Below are 19,950 nucleotides of genomic sequence, written 5' to 3' on the forward strand. Positions count from 1 at the left end.
TGACAAGAATATAAAAAAGTTTTTATCTAGATGACTCATTTCAATTAACACGTACAGTATGTTATCAGGTTATCTTGTTCTCTAATATATACACCTTATACCCCTTTTCCATCTGCAGCACGGGTCGCAGCCGTGTCGCCTCACACAGCTGCGACCCATGCTACTGCCCCCTTTCCCACAGCGCTCACCAACCCGGCATATTGCCGGGTTGGTGATGCAGCTAGTAACGCGGCAGGGGCGGCGCTGGAAGATCACATGATCTCCCAGTGCCGCCCACCCATACACTGTGAACGGGAGCGTGTCGCCTCGACGCGGCTCCCGTTCACACTACACAGCTTACCGGGTTGAACACGTGTTCAACCCGGCAAGCTACCCGGGTAGGATTCCCGGATTACTTGATCTGGGAATTTGCAGGGGGACCCTTTTCCACTAGAAAAAAAACACGGGTAAATGCGCGCCCCCGCGCATTTACCTGTGTTTTAAAAGCTAGTGGAAAAGGGGTAATAGTGATTAGGGATACACAATATACACAAATGAACTACAACTTAACATTGCTGAGGTGATGTAAGTGATAACCATAATAGTAAGTAATATTCTAAGCAAAGTTGATATTAATGTTTTACAATATTAAGTAAAATATTTAATATCATTAAACTTGAAAAAGTATTTTGTGGGGTAGCATTAGGATTAACAATAGAGTTTGTGGAATAATATAGCTACATTTTACAAATAGTGGGGTTAGCCTTTCATAACATTTATTCTCTACAACACCTACTGCAGGCTAAGCACTCCCTTCCTAATTTATTTATTTTATTAATTATTTTAATATGTCAGTTTTTTTACTTTTATTTATTTTATAATTTATTTTAAGTATTTCTTTTTTGTCTTGATATGCAGTGATAAGTTCTTACTGCCACCAATAATAGATATGCCCATATAGCCATATACGCTGAAATGTCAATAAAAAGATACCCTGAACAAATAAATAGCTACTGTATATAGTAGATCAGCCAAGCACCTAAATTGTGACTTTTACTTGCATGGAATGTTAATAGGCAACAACCATGCTAAATAACTCAGTCATAGCTCACACAGAAATTCTAGGGTGGGTGGATGGGTGGCAATAAAAAATTTGACATTATAGGTCATTTCAAAGTCATTTTGTGGCCTAAAAAGGTCAAATTTCAAAGTCATCCAAATATAGTCATGTAATATATTAAATGAAAGGTGTGGAAGAGTCAAACCATTTGGTACTATTAGGTCAGAATATTGATCTCAGAAGTAGCTAACATAGGAAATATTTAAGTAGGTCAAATTTGTAGGACAAGGTGACATGATAAGAAAATAAAAAAAGTCTTATAGACGTGACATTACAAAATATAGTTTTAGCCATCATGTAGTTGACTTCTGGAATAAGTTGCCGAGTGATATACTTATGTTCTTATTTTGTTATGTACTGTACACATTATTACAATGTACAACCTTAATACATTTTACTGTATATAACTAATAACATTTAGGGGGAGATGTACTAAGCCTTAAAAAGTTATACATTTCACGGTGATAAAGTACCAGCAAATCAGCTCCTAATTGCCATGTCAAGGGCTGGGTTTGAAACATGACACTTAGGAGCTGGTTGGTTGGCACCTTATCACAATTAAATGTATCACTTTTCAAGTCTTAGAACATCTGGCCCTTATTGTCTTTTCTTGAGCAGGCTGTGAACTGATTCTTCTACAATAACCACCAAGATGCAGTGTACTGAGTATGAAAACAAGAATGATTGTTTATTTTGTCAAAGCCATTCAAGCCTCCACTGATGGAAAAACCAGAACCAAATTTGTTGCACAACAAAGAAGGAAATTGGGTGACCACAGTTATTCAGAAGTGATGGACAAACTATTTGGTCTCTCATTGGAAAATTTTAACTCTTTTGAAATTAGGTGGTATAAATCCTTCTATTCTGTGTTTACATCAAAGAGCAAACTAGACAGACTATGGAATAAGCGACAAACAGCATCTATACCATCTACCAACTCAAACATCACAGCTGCAACAAGAAGAACAACATCAGACAACTATTAACTGGAAGCTTTGTATGTTTTGCCAATTACAGACCTCAAACAAGAAACATAGAAACATAGAATTTGATGGCAGATAAGAACCACTTGGCCCATCTAGTCTGCCCCTTTTTTTTTTTTTTTTTTAGATGATTTTTTTCTCTAACCTTGTTTGATCCTTATTTCTTTGTAAGGATATCCTTATGTCTATCCCTTGCATGTTAAATTGCTCCACTGTCTTAGTCTCTACCACCTCTGATGGGAGACTATTCCACTTGTCCACTACCCTTTCCTCAAATTTCCCCTGAACCTCCCCTCCTCCAGTCTCAGTGCATGTCCTCGTGTCCTATTGCTTCTCTTCATTTGGAGAATGTTTCCCTCCTGGGCTTTGTTAAAACCCTTGATATATTTGAAAGTTTCTATCATGTCTCCCCTTTCCCTTCTCTGCTCCAAACTATACATATTGAGATTTCTTAGTCTTTCTGGGTATGTTTTGTGATGTAGGCCATGCACCATTTTAGTTGCCCTTCTTTGTACAGTTTCTAATGTATTAATAACCTTTTGAAGATATGGCCTCCAGAATTGAACACAGTATTCTAGATGAGGCCGCACCAATGACCTATACAGTGGCATAATTACTTCTTTCTTTCTGCTGCTGATTCCTCTCCCATTGCAGCCAAGCATCTGACTAGCCTTCCTCATTGCTTTGTTACATTGCTTACCTGCCTTTAAGTCACCTGAAATAGTGACTCCTAGATCCCTTTTCTCCTCAGTAGTTTCCAGTATAGTGCCATTAATACTATATTTAATCTTTGGATTTTTGAGACCCAAGTGCATGATTTTGCATTTTTGGGCATTAAACTGTAATTGCCACACTCTTGACCATTCCTCTAGTATACCTAGATCCTCAATCATTTGTTTTACCCCACCTGGTGTGTCTACCCTGTTGCATACCTTTGTGACATCTGCAAAAAGGCATACTTTCCCTTTAATGCCATTTGCAATGTCACCAATGCAGATATTAAAAAGCACTGGTCCAAGTACAGATCCCTGGGGTACTCCACTAGTAACATTTCCCTCCTGTGAATGCACTCCATTTACCACAACTCCCTGTTTTCTATCCTTCAACCAATATCTTATCCATTCAATAATCCTAATATCCAATCCAAAACTTTCAAGTTTATTTAGTAGTCTGTGATGTGGAACAGTGTCAAAAGCCTTACTAAAGTCTAGATAAGCTATATCCATGGCTCCACCTTTATCCATCACTTTAGTCACACAGTCAAAAAAGTCAATAAGATTTGTTTGACATGATCTCCCCCCAGTGAATCCATGCTGTTTGGGATCCTGTAAATTGCCGGATTTGAGATAATCTACAACTCTTTCTTTTAAGAGTGTTTCCATCAATTTCCCTACTACTGATGTAAGACTCACTGGTCTGTAGTTGTTTGCCTCTTCCTTGCTTCCACTTTTGTGCAGTGGGACTATGTTTGCTCTTTTCCAGTCCTCTGGAATTACTCCTGTAGCTAATGACTGGTTGAATAAAGGAGCTTCACAAAATTGAAACTACAAATAAATTCACAACACTGATTGAATGATCTAAATCTGCTCCAGAGATGTTTGTCAGACTCTCTGGTATCAGTGACTTGTTTTCATATTCAATATGCTGCCTCTTGGTGGTCATTCTAGGGGAACCTTCACTCATGATTATTGTATCATCAGTTCACAGTCTGCATATGCAAACATACAATAATAATAAATGTTACTAGTTATATACAGTAAAATGTATACTGTACATTATACTAAAGTGTACATAACAACATAATAATTGTAAGAATAACACAGAGCCACTAGGGCCCATCGATGGACAGACTGCTGAATCCCACTAAAAATCAATGAACAAATCACTACAAACCCTGCTCATTCATATACTTATCCAAACCTTTCTTAAAGGAATTAAGAGAGATACGATTGACTACATCACCTGGTAACTTATTCCAGAAGTCCACTACACAATGGCTAAAACTATATTTTGTAATGTCAAGTCTTACAGTGTCCCCCAGTATACCAAGCTGTACTTGTAGAAAGACTTGAAAGCATATATATATATACACTGCTCAAAAATAAATAAAGGGAATACTTAAACAACACAATTTATCTCCAAGTCAATCACACTTCTGTGAAATCAAACTATCCACTTAGGAAGCAACACTAATTGACACTCAATTTCACATGCTGTTGTGCAAATGGAATAGACAACAGGTGGAAATTATAGGCAATTAGCAAGACACCCCCAATAAAGGAGTTGTTCTGCAGGTGGTGACCACAGACCACTTCTCAGCTACTATGCTTACTGGCTGATGTTTTGGTCACTTTTGAAAGCTGGCGGTGCTTTCACTCTAGTGGTAGCATGATACAGAGTCTACAACCCACACAAGTGGCTCAGGTAGTGCAGCTCATCCAGGATGGCACATCAATGTGAGCTGTGGCAAGAAGGTTTGCTGTGTAAGTCAGCGTAGTGTCCAGAGCATGGAGGCACTACTAGGAGACAGGCCAGTACATCAGGAGACGTGGAGGAGGCTGTAGGAGGGCAACAACCCAGCAGCAGGACCGCTACCTCCGCCTTTGTGCAAGGAGGAACAGGAGGAGCACTGCCAGAGCCCTGCAAAATGACCTCCAGCAAACCAAAAATGTGCATGTGTCTACTCAAACGATCAGAAACAGACTCCATGAGGGTGGTATGAGGCCCCGACGTACACAGGTGGGGGTTGTGCTTACAGCCCAACACCGTGCAGGACATTTGCCATTTGCCAGAGAACACCAAGATTGCCAAATTCGCCACTGGCGCCCTGTGCTCTTCACAGATGAAAGCAGGTTCTCACTGAGCACATGTGACAGACGTGACAGAGTCTGGAGATGCCAAGGAGAATCTTCTGCTGCCTGCAACATCCTCCAGCATGACCGGTTTGGCAGTGGGTCAGTAATGGTGTGGGGTGGCATTTCTTTGTGGGGGCTGCACAGCCCTCTATGTGCTCGCCAGAGGTAGCCTGACTGCCATTAGGTACTGAGATGAGATCCTCAGACCACTTGTGAGACCATATGCTGGTGCGGTTGGCCCTGGGTTCCTCCTAATGCAAGACAATGCTAGAACTCATGTGGCTGGAGTGTGTCAGGAGTTCCTGCAAGACGAAGGCATTGATGCTATGGACTGGCCCGCCCGTTCCCCAGACCTGAATCCAATTGAGCGCATCTGGGACATCATGTCTCGCTCCATCCACCAACGCCACGTTGCACCACAGACTGTCCAGGAGTTGGCGGATGCTTTGGTCCAGGTCTGGGAGGAGATCCCTCAGGAGACCATCCGCCACCTCATCAGGAGCATGCCCAGGCATTGTAGGGAGGTCATACAGGCACGTGGAGGCCACACACACTACTGAGCCTCATTTTGACTTGTTCTAAGGACATTACATCAAAGTTGGATCAGCCTGTAGTGTGTTTTTCCACTTTAATTTTGAGTGTGACTCCAAATCCAGACCTCCATAGGTTAATAAATTTGATTTCCATTGATAATTTTTGTGTGATTTTGTTGTCAGCACATTCAACTATGTAAAGAACAAAGTATTTAATAAGAACATTTCATTCATTCAGATCAATAATGTGTTATTTTAGTGTTCCCTTCATTTTTTTGAGCTGTGTATATATATATATATATATATATATAGATACGAAAGACGTGGCACTCCTGGTGTCTCAAATAATGGCGCTTTTAGGCAGGTAGTATACAACGTTTCAATTACTTTATTCCGTCATTTTCCTCAGGTCAAATCAAACAAGTATACAGATCTTACCTTTTAAAGAGTACCATCACCCATGTGCAAATGCACGCTGCGGGCTACGGGACGCCGCCCGCTCCGTCCAGCGCGCCTGGAGATGACGTAATGCTGCATATATATATGATGTTGGCCCAGATGCTTGTAGTATATGATGTTGGCCCAGATGCTTGTAGTATGCATTGATACCATGCCCTCCACCTTTTGTATTTTCAGCGGTACGTCTGTTGTTTTTATTGTTTATGGTGTGTTGTAACTATGGTAACGGGGAGCACGGTACGGGATAATGACGCAGCATTACGTCATCTTCAGGCGCGCTGGACGGAGCGGGCGGCGTGATTCTGGATATTTTCACCCAGAACCATTTCCAATATGCTGATTCCTTTTATGTGCAGAATGCTGGGACCGCTATGGGTTCAAATTTGGCACCAGTATATGCCAATATTTTCATGACGCAGTATGAAAGTACCCATATTTACCCTAGATATGGTCCCAGCATTCTGCACTACTATAGGTATGTAGATTACATTTTCATCCTGTGGGGTGGCTCCCGTGACAATTTTTAGAAATGGGTAGGGAATTGAATGAGTTAAATAGTTCCATCTGTTTTACATACAACATCCAGACCAACCAAATAGAATTTCTTGATGTCTGTTTTCAAAAAAGATAATAAATTGGGGACTCCTTTGTTCCGTAAAAACAGGTTCTTATACCAGTCACCATCCAAGATCTCTTAAAAATGGACTGCCTATTTTGCAATTCCTATATGTTATGCATAAAAATACACCAAGTGATTTAGCAGAGATACAGCTATTGGAGATGACAGCCAAGTTTGAAGAAAGCAGCTATTCATCAAGTATTGTAAAAAAGGGCACTCAAAAGGGCAAGATATTTTTTTGCACATGGACAGACTAGATCAACATCACAAGTTTCTGATAGAATTGTCTTTACTACCCAGCATGATGTCAACGCACCTGCTTTCGTCTGCTCAGTAAAAATAAACTTGCTGATAATTATTACAGATAAGGTCTTCAAGAAAGTTGAGAAGAAGCCATTAATATCTTTTGCATGCGTGCCAAATTTAAAACAGCTATTAAGGCAGCCAATGAAGAATTCAGCATAAAATGTAAACAATCCTGGCTCAATCCCAACAAATTGGGTTGTTTTCGTTGTTTGGGCTGCACAACGTGCAATGGCATGCTCACTGGTAAAGTATTTGCATACCCTCATACGGGTAAAAAGATCCTCATCAGGCATCACGTAACATGCACGATGGACCATGTGATCTATATTCTTATGTGCCCTTGCAGACTTTATTATGTTGGCAAAACCACTACAACATTGTGAGAAAGAATGGTGAATCATCGACTCTCCATTAGACCGGCAACCATCAACAAACATAGGCCCTCATTCCGAGTTGTTTGCTCGGTAAAAATCTTAGCATCGCAGCGATTTCCCGCTTAATGCGCATGCGCAATGTCCGCACTGCGACTGCGCCAAGTAAATTTGCTATGCAGTTAGGAATTTTACTCACGGCTTTTTCATCGTTCTGGCGATCGTAATGTGATTGACAGGAAATGGGTGTTACTGGGCGGAAACAGGCCGTTTTATGGGCGTTTGGGAAAAAACGCTACCGTTTCCGGAAAAAACGCAGGAGTGGCCGGAGAAACGGGGGAGTGTCTGGGCGAACGCTGGGTGTGTTTGTGACGTCAAACCAGGAACGACAAGCACTGAAATGATCGCAGATGCCGAGTAAGTCTGAAGCTACTCAGAAACTGCTACAGGTGTGTAATCGCAATATTGCGAATACATCGTTCGCAATTTTAAGATGCTAAGATTCACTCCCAGTAGGCGGCGGCTTAGCATGAGCAAATCTGCTAAAATTCACTTGCGAGCGAACAACTCGGAATGAGGGCCATAGTTATAAACCGGTGGCCTGGCATTTTTTTGAAAGTGGACATCAACTTACATCACTTAAAAGCATGATTATAGATCATGTCCCCAAGTTGACTAGGGGTGGTGATCATGGACGGGTGTTGCTCCAAAAGAAGGCCAGATGGATATTCATATTATAAACTAAATCTCCAAGGGGCCTAAGTGAGAGTATAAACCTTCGATGCTTTCTGTGATTTGGTAGATTTGCAACACTGGCTTTTATACATCTTTTATACATGTTTTGCTAATTTTTTGTAAATATTACTATGTATTTGTGTGTATAATAAATGATATTGTTTTTGTGTTGTTTGGTATAAAGTGTCTTAGATGGCACGGATTATTACCATACTGCCCATTGTATTACGGGATCGTTTGTATTATGATATTAATTGATTTATTATTTGATTCATTATTATATATGTTGTTGTTGCACTTGGCACTTTAAAAGTCTGTGGTTAGAGGACATTGATGGGAGATGACCCCAGAGACTTACATATTATGATATAATGATTAACATATATGATATGCCTTGGTATTTTTGTGATTTTTTTTTATTGTCAATGTATTTGATCTATATTATATACTGTGCTGATTGCTGTCCCATAAACCCTCAGTATGGCTAATTCCACATAGTACTGTGGGGCTGATTCCTTTGTTGATTAAAGTTAACAAAATTAGCATATAATTGCAGTTTATCTGCTAAGCATTAAGTGGCTGTTAAGCTATGTAAAAGACCGGGCTGGGATACGCAGGCATAAGCCTGTTGTTTGCAGCCACTGGTATCCATGGCTACAGCTTAACTTAAGGAACAATCTGAGCATGTGCATAGCTTGTCACCAGAAGTGACGCGCACCCAGTGGAACTCATAACTCGGAAGTCTGGGAGCTTATGGAACGCAGGAAGCTTCCTGCTGAACCAGAGTATGCAGCACCCTGAGTAAGCAGCACATAGAGTAAGCAGCACATAGTGAAGATGCTGCTGGGCTATAGTGCATGCCCAGTAGTGTGGAACGCACCCCAGAGGGTTGGACATCATGTCAGCTTAGTTGTAAATATTTTGTTATTGTGTTTTGCACATTTATCATGAGTCTGTGGTGTCTTCTCCTTAGATGGCTCTGGACTACAGAATTGGCAATGACGTGATGCTGGGGTCTTGAATGGTCATTTACTGACTGAGGTCCATAGACTGATAAGTTACAACTTTCTATTTCCAATGCATTTCTGTACTATGCTGACCATTAAGGCACTATAATTGCTACTACTGATTTATGCTGGATGTCTGGATTTTTATGCTAAGCCACTATAATTGAGACTTTTGGAGTGCCCATCTGGGTGAAAATAAATATATGTGATTTTTTTCAAAAATGATGTGCCCTTTTCCATATTATTCTATTTGTCCTGGACCATGATGGAATAGATTCAAGGGAGAACTGTGTAAAAGTGATCTTAGGAGAGTGCAACTGTCCAATGATACGAATAATAGAAATCCAGAGGTCTTAGTTACATACATTTGCAAATATATGATAAGCTACCAGGCCCCGACACAGCTCCTCTGATACTGGTAGTCCCTAAATCTAGGTCTGGACCTGGGGTGCAGAACCCCACAAACCGGCAGAGGCTAGCTACCCCAAGGCAGCACAATGTGAGAAGATAAAGTGTTAGTAAGCACTGCATCTTGGTGGTCATTCTAGGGGAATCCATTCACAGCCTGCTCAAGAAAAGACAATAAATGTTATTAGTTATATACAGTAAAATGTATCAAGGTTATACACTGTAATACTGTGTACAGTACATAACAACATAAGAACATAAGTATATCACTCCGCAACTTATTCCAGAAGTTCACTACATGATGGCTAAAACTATATTTTGTAATGTCACATCTATAAGACTTTTTCATTTTCTGATCATGTCCCCTTGTCCTACAAATTTGACCTACTTAAATTTTATCTATGTTAGCTACTTCTGAGATCAAAATTATGACCTAACATTAGTACCAACCTGTTTGTCTCTTCCATACCTATCTTCAATATATAACATGACTATATTTGGATGACTTTTTTACCTTTTTGGGCCACAAAATGACCTCGTAATGACCTTTTAAGGTCTACGTTTTTAGTGGCATCCATACTAGTATTTCTGTGTGAGCTATGACTAATTTAATTTAGCATGGTTGCTGGCTATTAACATTTTATGCAGGTAAAAGTCACACTTTTGGTCCTTGGCTGGTCTAATAGAAGGCTGAAACACATAGGTATACTATAGAGATGAGTGAAATATTTCCCTCATTTATCATTTGTCTGAGAATGTTGCAATGTACAGATTAGTGAAAATGTAACTTGAAGATTGTACTGCTGATACAGTACCTCAATAATCTACAGAACGGCATGTACCAATGTAAACTCAATATGTTTGGAGTTTTGCAAATGTTTACTAGTCTGTAAAGCAGTAAAGCGCTGTAGATTAACCTATTGATCATTGCATGATGTCATATCTCTAAAGATCGGTACACACTAGGCGATGTGCTTGGTGAGCACCATCACCATCAGGGTCATTAATGACCCACAGGGCCGTGCATCGCTCGTCGTTGGCTGCATACACACTGGGCAATATAGTAAACTATATCGCTCATGAGGGGGGAAATGAATGGTATAGTTTATTATATCTATAAGTGTTTACCCACCTTTAGACTTTTGCCTACAGCTCATCTTCCCCCACAAATTTGCCACACCAGTTTAAGTTCCTCTGTGGAATTGGCATCCTTTGACTCTTCCATACCTAGACTTCTTCTACATATGCTTGCTGTCAGTTTGTCAAAATCAGGTCCTAGCATATTACCATTCACTTATCTTTCCTGTTGGTGCTCAGCCTGGGAATTCACACAACTCAGTAAAAGTGATTCATACGTGGATTTAAAATGTTTTAGAAAATGCAATTGCTTACATAAGGTTTTCCAATTAAAGAATCCACAATTCAAACTCATATCAGTTTCCCTTTTCTGTGTGACAGGCCCTACAATATTATATTTATTTTGGCTTCAAATATGAAGGAATAGTACCAATGGAACAGGACTGAGGATCTATGTTTGAAATGTACTCACTTGATTGTAGAATGTTTTGTCCTTTGAAAAAAACATCTAAGAATATACAGTACTCAACAGAATGATTTCTTAAGGACTGGAAATTGATCAGTGTATTTCCAAGAACACTATAGTTCATATAACAAAAACAAATCTGTTGTAATATTCCGTGAAAAGGTTTTGTTTTGATGGAATGATTAATTTTGGTAAAGTAATATTGTGTTATCATGTTAAAAGTTACAGGGAGTTTTCACAAAAGAAGCTCTATGTATATATATATATATATCTAAAAAGGAAAATTAGAGGAGCGCTTCATAGTGCAATATCGTTTATTCACAAACAATTTTAAAACAGCAAGCAAACTTGCTGTTTTAAAATTGTGAATAAACGATATTGCACTATAAAGCGCTCCTCTAAGTTTCCTTTTTAAACAAATCATCCTGTGGGATTCCAGGATCCTTCTAAGAGGCAGCTGCAGTCTGAAATTAGAGGACTTGGCGCTGGCAAATTAATTGGAGGACACTCTCGGAATTTACTATCTGCAGACCACCGTGAAGCGCACCTGTACTCTTTTCCACAAAAAAATAATATATATATATATATATATATATATATACTGTGTATATATATATATATATATATATATAGTTATATACACACGCACACACGATCGAGTCACATTAATTTGACTACCTCATACATTTGACGTCTGCAGCGTGTGGCCCATGAAGTACTGTACATGTCATGTTGTGGGTACGTACGGTGTGTAATAGGCCATCTGCACACATAACACTGATTGCTGTCATGGGTAAAATGGGCGATTTATCCGAGTTGCAAAAAGGTATGTGTGGTGTATATAGTTCCTATTGCTGTATATGTGTTCCTGTGGAAGGTTACAATGGATCTTATTTTGTGTTTGTATTAGTTGGCGTATGAATCTCTTTCTGTGGTCTTTTGTTTCCTGTAGTTCTCCAGTAAAGAAGCATGCAACACTCACTGTGTCCTGGTTACATAAAAAACTCTTATTGAAATATAAGTCACAGATTTAACAGGATGTTTATTGGCTTTTGAGGCCAAGGGTGGCAGTATTTCTGAAACAGCGCAGTTTGTGAACTTCCCACGTGCTACTGTGGTGAAGATATATCGTAACTGGACAAATGGCACCATTGCAAATAACCGACGTGGATGCTGGGGAGTACCATATGCCACTGATGTAAGAGATGAATGTTGGCTACAAAGGTACGTGAGGGACGTCAAACCTGCTACAGTGAAGCAGCTCACCATTAAAAGGACCCTGTGGCTTTCCAGACGTGTGTCTAAAACAACAGTTCAGCGAACCCTGCTGCTTATGGGCATTTGAAGCTATTACTCTGGCTAATAGGTGGTGGATATAATAATGTGACTCGAGTGTGTGTGTGTGTGTATGTGTATATATATATATATATATATAGTGCATCTGGAAAGTATTCACAGTGCTTCACTTTTTCCACACTTTGTTATGTTACAGCCTTATTCCAAATTGGAATGAATTCATTTTTCCCTCCAAGTTCTACACACAATACCCTATAATGACAATTGACAACGTGAAAAAAGTTTTGGGGGGATTTTTGCAAATGTATTAAAAATTAAGAAAGTAAGAAATCACATGTACATAAGTATTTACAGCCTTTGCCATGAAGCTCAAAATTGAGCTCAAGCGCATCCTGTTTCCACTGATCATCCTCGAGATGTTCCTAAAGCTTAATTGGAGTCCACCTGTGGTAAATTCAGTTGATTGGACATGATTTGTAAAGGCACACACCTGTCTATATAAGGTCCCACACTTGACAATGCATGTCTGAGTACAAACCAAGCATGAAGTCAAAGGAATTGTCTGTAGACCTCCGAGACAGGATTGTCTCAAGGCACAAATCTGGGGAAGGATACAGAAAAATATCTGCTGCTTTGAAGGTCCCAATGAGCACAGTGGCCCCCATCATCCATAAATGATAGAAGTTCGGAACCACCAGGACTTTTCCTAAAACTGTCCGGCCGTCTAAACTGAGCAATCGGGGGAGAAGAGCCCTAGTCAGGGAGATGACCAAGAACCCGATGGTCACTCTGTCAGAGCTATAGCATTCCTCTGTGGAGAGAGAAGACCCTTCCAGAAGGACAACCATCTCTGCAGCAATCCACCAATCAGGCCTGTATGGTAGAGTGGCCAGACGGAAGCCACTCCTTAGTAAAAAGCACATGGCAGCCTGCCTGGAGTTTGCCAAAATGCACCTGAAGGACTCTCAGACCATGAGAAACAAAATTCTCTGGTCTGATGAGACAAAGATTGAACTCTTTGGTGTGAATGCCAGGCATCATGTTTGGAGGAAAGCAGGCACCGCTCATCACCAGGCCAATACTAATACTATCCCTACAGTGAAGCATGATGGTGGCATAATCAAGCTGTAGGGATGTTTTTCAGTGGCATGAACTGGGAGACTAGTCAGGATAGAGGGAGAGATGAATGCAGCAGAGACATCCTGGATGAAAACCTGCTCCAGAGCGCTCTTGACCTCAGACTGGAGTTACGGTTCATCTTTCAGCAGGACAACGACCCTAAGCACACTGCCAAGATATCAAAGAAGTGGCTTCAGGACAACTCTCTGAATGTCCTTGAGTGGCCCATCCAGAGCCCAGACTTGAATCCGGTTGAACATCTCTGGAGAGATCTGAAAATGGCTGTGCACCGACGCTTCCCATCCAACCTGATGGAGCTTGAGAGGTGCTGCAAAGAGGAATGGGCAAAACTGCCATAGGGATAGTGATTCAGTTGACAAACGATCCTAATTATGGGGGTAACTCCAAGTTGATCGCAGCAGGATTTTTTTTAGCAGTTGGGCAAAACCATATGCACTGCAGGGGAGGCAGATATTACATGTGCAGAGAGAGTTAGATTTGGGTAGGTTATTTTGTTTCTGTGCAGGGTAAATACTGGCTGCTTTATTTTTACACTGCAATTTAGATTGCAGATTGAACACACCACACCCAAATCTAACTCTCTCTGCACATGTTATATCTGCTCTCACCTGCAGTGCACATGGGCCCTCATTCCGAGTTGTTCGCTCGTTGCCGAGTTTCGCTATATTGCGCTTACTGCGCATGCGCAAGGTTCGCAGAGCGCATGTGGTTAGTTATTTTACTCAAAAGTTAGGTATTTTACTCACGGCATAACGAGGATTTTTCATCGTTCTGGTAATCGGAGTGTGATTGACAGGAAGTGGGTGTTTCTGGGCGGAAACTGGCCGTTTTATGGGTGTGTGCGGAAAAACTCTGCCGTTTCTGGGAAAAACGCGGGAGTGGCTGGAGAAACGGGGGAGTGTCTGGGCGAACAATGGGTGTGTTTGTGACGTCAAACCAGGAACGAAACTGACTGAACTGATCGCAGTGGCAGAGTAAGTCCCGAGCTACTCAGAAACTGCAAATAAATTTCTATTCGCAATTATGCAAATCTTTCGTTCGCAATTCTGCTAAGCTAAGATTCACTCCCAGTAGGCAGCGGCTTAGCGTGTGCAATGCTGCTAAAAGCAGCTAGCGAGCGAACAACTCGGAATGAGGGCCATGGTTTTGCCCAACTGCTAAAAAAAATCCTGCTGCGATCAACTCAGAATTACCCCCTATGTCCACAACAGATGCCCAAATTAGGAACAGGTTTAATGGAAAGTCCTCTACATGTTTCGCCCCTCTAAGGCTTCACTCCTAGTGGATATTTGTGGATATATATATATATATATATATATATATATATTCTGCTGAGATAGACAGCAAACAGAAGTGCTTAAAATTATAATAAATCTTAAATGTGAGTCTGTGAAAAAAATCTATAAATATGTGGTTAAGATATGCAAAATTGAATGGTATACTAAATAAATGAAAATAGATTAATACAATTAAAATAAATATGTACAAAATAAAAAATAAGTAATAACGAATAAATAAAAATGAATTTAGAATTTCCAGCTTACTGTGCCATAAGGGTACTGTATGCTACTGTATACGAGACATTCTTTGCTAATTAGGACGCTATCATTATCTTCACCAAACTGGTAATCATACTACCTTAAAGCTGGACATTTACTAATTTAAAGGGGCACATATTTTATGTCCTACTATTGACCTTTGAGATCTGAATTTAAGTACTCATAAAGTAGTGTAATTCACGGCTGCTCAATTCAGTCTTGAGGTCATTTATCAGAGATATTCTGTATACTAGTAAATATTTACCATCAATTAATTATATACTGTATGTACCAGTAAAGTCACGTACTTGAAAAATTGACTAAAGACCCCCATACATCAGCAATCACAATTTATCGTTTCACAGATTCTGTGGGGTTTTTTTCCAAAAGATTTATTTTTTCCCCAATTCATCTAACTTTGCCCATACATTACATATGTGTTTTAGTGATCTGCAGATTTTTTCCTTTCAAAGATTTGATCTGCACATCTTTCAAGTAGCCATATATCACAACAATCGAATGTCATGTAGAAAATGTTAATAATGAGTGGCATTACAAGATGCACATGGAAAAGGAAATGATGTCAAGCATCAGCTTCTACAAGCCAGCCCTGGTTCTAAAAATATGGGGGGGAATGAGTAGGGGTCCCCTGTAATTTTAGAACCAGCACTGGCTGGAGGATAATGCCACATCCAGGGAACACACTTGACGGGGTCACCCTGGGCAACTAATCAGCCCACTAAAGCACGTTATTGCAGTGGTTCTCAGTGGGTGATATGGCAGGGTGAGCTGCAGGGGTGCCATGCGTTGGTTGTCCAGTACCAAATCACATTATTTATGGTCAGTGTCATAGCCAGATTAAATTGGGGATGCAGGGCATATTGTGCCCCTCTCAGAGGGCCCCCTAGCCGAAGCACACTGACATCACTAGCTCTCACTCTTGTGCAGCAGCAGAACCATGCATCCAGAATGTGAGAAGGGCAGTATGCAGTGCATTCAGAGAGACACAGGAGTATCAGGTTTCATGGCCTACCATTGGAGCTTCCCGACCAGAGGAGAGAGAGGAGTGGGGAAAGAGCTGCAAGTGAGCCAGGGATCCCTGCTTCTCCTCCTCCCAGCCTGGGTGTCTGGGTCCTGTGTAACCTGTTATCTAATGAGAGCATTCAGGTCTAGAGGGAGACATACACAGAGTCCTCCTGAGTCCTGCCCCAGTTTGTAAGTAGTATAGAGAGGCTGCTGCTATTGCATTTTGCAATATAAATTATAGATTTTATTTTTCTATGTGTATTTTAAGGTTAAGTTGTCTTTGTCCACTACAAGAAAACTGTATAAAGTAGTTGTCTCTCAATTAGATGGCGCTATAAACAGTACCCAGGCATTATTAAACTATTACTTTAAATCCAATATACACCATTGGTTTAAATTTAATATACACATACCTCCAAACCCATTCCAGGAGGGACAAAATGCTCTCTACCTGGACTTCCCTCCCTTGGGCCCCCATGTCTTAAGTGCCCTGGTCAGTGTGATAGGCAACACCAATGCAGGTGGCTGCCAATCATGAAATGTGTGGACAGCATAAGCACAACCCTCTCCACCACCATGTAAACGAACCGATGAATGAGTGGGAAGCATAATTTTTGCTTAATTTAATATTTTTTGCTGAATTTCTCAATAAGAAACTTTTGTCCTAGGGGTTATGTGAAAAAATGCAGATACTCTAGGGAAGTGGTGGCCACCCAACAGCTCTTGAGTCGCATGCGGCTCTTTCTTTATTCAAATGTGGCTCCCGACACTTTCTACAACATATCCAGAAATGGTTGTCCAGCCACAGACGCAGGGGCACTACAGGGTGTAGTGAGTGTGGCTCCGGTAGTGCACGAGCTCCGGGTGCCGAAAAAGTTAGAGGGCGTGCTGCTGCCTGCCATTCCCCTTCGCACAGGCCACTGTACTGACAGCAGCAGAGCAGGAGGAGGAGAATCAGAGGGGTGCACACTGACTCGGAGACTAGGTAGGGAACAGGGCAGGTCAGAGGTGACAGCAGGAGATAGCTGACACATGCCTGAACTCTGCCCGCCATCGTTTTGTGTCTCACTCTCTGCTTGTTGCTGTGCAGCAGGGTTACTTCTGTCCTGCAACACCACTTTCTGCCGCCCACTGCTGTAACACCTTCCTCTTTCCTGGAAGCTGCAGCACATGTCTCTATTTCAGATGCTGCAGCTCTCTCTGCCCTAGCTGCTCCTGCACCTCTTTTTGCCCCTGCTTCTTTAGAACTTCTCTCTGCCCTGGCTGCTGTAGCACTTCTCTCTACATTGATATTGCAGCACCTCTCTCTGCCCTAGCTGCTGCTGCAGCACCTTTCTCTGCCCTCGCTCTGCCCCAGCTGCTGCTACACCTCACTCTGCATTAGAAGCTGCAGCACCTCACTCTGTCTCTCAGACTGCTGCAGGACCTCTCTCTGCCCCTCAGGCTGCTGTGGTGCATCTCTCTCTGCCCCTCAGGCTGCTGCAGCACAGCTCTCTCTGCCCCTCATGGAATTCTGGGACACTATTTTCATTGAAGCATAGTGGTATTATCAGGTCTGGGATGGCAGTTCTAGGGTATTATTTTCATTGAGGCATTGGGGATTATCACATTTTTTGTGTGGGGGGGGGCAATTTTAATTGACAGTTTTGAGGGTTTCAGGTCTGTGGGGAGGGGGTCACATTTGGGGCATTATTTTCATTGAGGCATTGGGAGATTATCAGATCTGGTGGGGTCAGTTTTGTGGTATTATTTTCATTCAGAGATTGGATGGGTTATCAGGTCTGTGTTGGGTCACATTTATTTTCATTGAGGAATTGGGGGATTGTGAGGTCAGGTCAACTGGGGCATATATAGGGTTTTTAATTTATTTGAATTAAACAAGTAAATAGTTAAATACAGCTACTTCCACAGCAGCTCTACCATGGTGTATTGTGTATAAGGGGCTCTACTGTGTGGCGTAATGTGTATAAGGGGCTCTACTGTGTGGAATAACATGTATAAGGGGTACTACTGTGTAGTGTAATCTGAATAACGGACACAACTGTGCAGTGTAATGTGAATTGGTACTATTCTGTGACCACGCACCTTTCCAATAAAGCCATTATTTATTTACTATTACCAGTTATTTATATAGCGCAGTGCTTTACAGAGAATATTTCACCATTCACATTAGTCTCTGCCCCATGGGACCTTACAATCTATATTCCTTACCACAAATACATACAAAAGGGTTCATTTTTGTTGAGAGTGAATTAACCTAACAGTATATTTTTATATTGTGGAAGGAAATAGGAGGACCCAGGCGAAATCCACGAAAGCACGGGGAGAATATACAAACTCCACACAGTTAGTGACATGGTGGGTATTGAACCATTACACTACTGTACTGTCATGCTTCTACATTGTTGTTGCAAGACTTCAGCACACACTGACCCTATTTTAAGTATGGGGGTGCCCAAAAGAAACTTTCATACTGAGCTCCAGAAGGTCTAGAACTGGCCATGTCACCAATTTAGGATTTTTAAATATTGTTTCTTTTCAAATATAACATGTCACCACATGTTGGCTAGGCCCCCAATTCAGTACTGGGGAGGGGGGTGCCAAAACATACTTTGCTCTGGGCACCATGGCGTCTAGCCACACCTCTGATTAAAGGTACCGAGAACTGATGTTAGACACCCATCAGCAAACAGAGGACACATGAGGGGCTGCTGCAATGGCATGCAGTGGGGGGGGGGGGTGGAGTGACAATGCCCCCAACCCTTACCCTCCCTTTGGGCAGCCTAAACCTACCCCCACCCCCACCCGCAGCCTAACACTAACCCTCCCCTGTGGTGTGTATACCTATCCCCCTCTCCATAGCCTACCACCCTCTACGGGGGTTGTAAACCTAATCACCCCTCTCTGCAACCTAAACCTAACCCCCCCCATGCAGTCAAACCCTAACCCTCCCCCCGAAACCTAAACCTAATATATATCTTGGGGCTATGTGTATCTGTAACTGTGTGGGGCAATATGTATCTGTCACTGTGTGGGGCAATGTGTATCTGTCACTGTGTTGGGCAATGTGTATCTGTCACTGTGTGGGGCAATGTGTATCTCACTGTTTGGGGCAATGTGTATCTCACTGTCACTGTGTGGGGCAATGTGTATCTGGCACTGTGGGGTAATATGTATCTGGCACTGTGGGGCAATGTGTGTCTGACACTGTGGGGTACTGTGTATCTGGCACTGTTGGGCAATGTGTATCTGGCAATGTGTATCTCACTGTCACTGTGTGGGGCAATGTGTATCTGGCAATGTGGGGTAATATGTATCTGGCACTGTGGGACAAAGTGTATCTGGCACTGTGGGGCAATGTGTATCTGGCACTGTGGGGTAATATGTATCTGGCACTGTGGGACAAAGTGCATCTGGCACTGTGGGGCAATGTGTGTCTGGCACTGTGGGGTAATATGTATCTGGCACTGTGGGGCAATGTGTATCTGGCACTGTGGGGCAATGTGTTTCTGGCACTGTGGGGTAATATGTATCTGGCAATGTGTATCTGGCACTGTGGGGCAATGTGTATCTGGCACTGTGGGATAATATGTATCTGGCACTGTGGGGCAACGTGTATCTGGCACTGTGGGGCAATTGTGTATCTGGCACTGTGGGGCAATGTGTATCTGGCACGGGTGTGGTTCATCAAATCGACAGTGTCTAGGTCGACAATGTTTAGGTCGACCACTATAGGTCGACAGTCACTAGGTCGACATGCATGGAAGGTCGACAGGGTTTCTAGGTCGACATGTGCTAGGTCGACAGGTCTAAAGGTCGACATGAGGATTTTTTTTTTTTTGTGTCGTTTTCTTCGTAGAGTGACCGGGATCCCAAATTAGTGCACCGCATCCCCTCGCATGGCTCGCTTCGCTCGCCATGCTTCGGGCATGGTGCCTTTGCTCCACTACCGCTTCGCTCGGCACACTTTACCGTTCCAATCGTAGTCCACGTGGATCGCTAAGTATGAAAAAATTCAAAAAAAGAAAAAAA

General features: G+C 41.8%; 1 protein-coding gene across 6 annotated transcripts in view; it reads left to right on the forward strand.

Moving 5' to 3' along the window:
* PKIB (cAMP-dependent protein kinase inhibitor beta) overlaps positions 1 to 19,950 on the forward strand; it is a 279,172-nt gene that overhangs the window by 183,071 nt on the left and 76,151 nt on the right. For 2 of the 6 annotated variants that reach the window (XM_063917249.1, XM_063917250.1), the window contains one exon: positions 8,934 to 9,001. The exons of the other annotated variants lie outside the window; for them this stretch is intronic. The gene's annotated coding sequence lies outside the window, so the exon portion shown is untranslated. The remainder of the gene's footprint in view (positions 1 to 8,933; positions 9,002 to 19,950) is intronic. 6 annotated transcript variants of the gene reach the window in all.

The sequence above is a fragment of the Pseudophryne corroboree genome, chromosome 4 (genome assembly GCF_028390025.1).
Source record: "Pseudophryne corroboree isolate aPseCor3 chromosome 4, aPseCor3.hap2, whole genome shotgun sequence".
Classification (NCBI taxonomy): Eukaryota; Metazoa; Chordata; class Amphibia; order Anura; family Myobatrachidae; genus Pseudophryne; species Pseudophryne corroboree.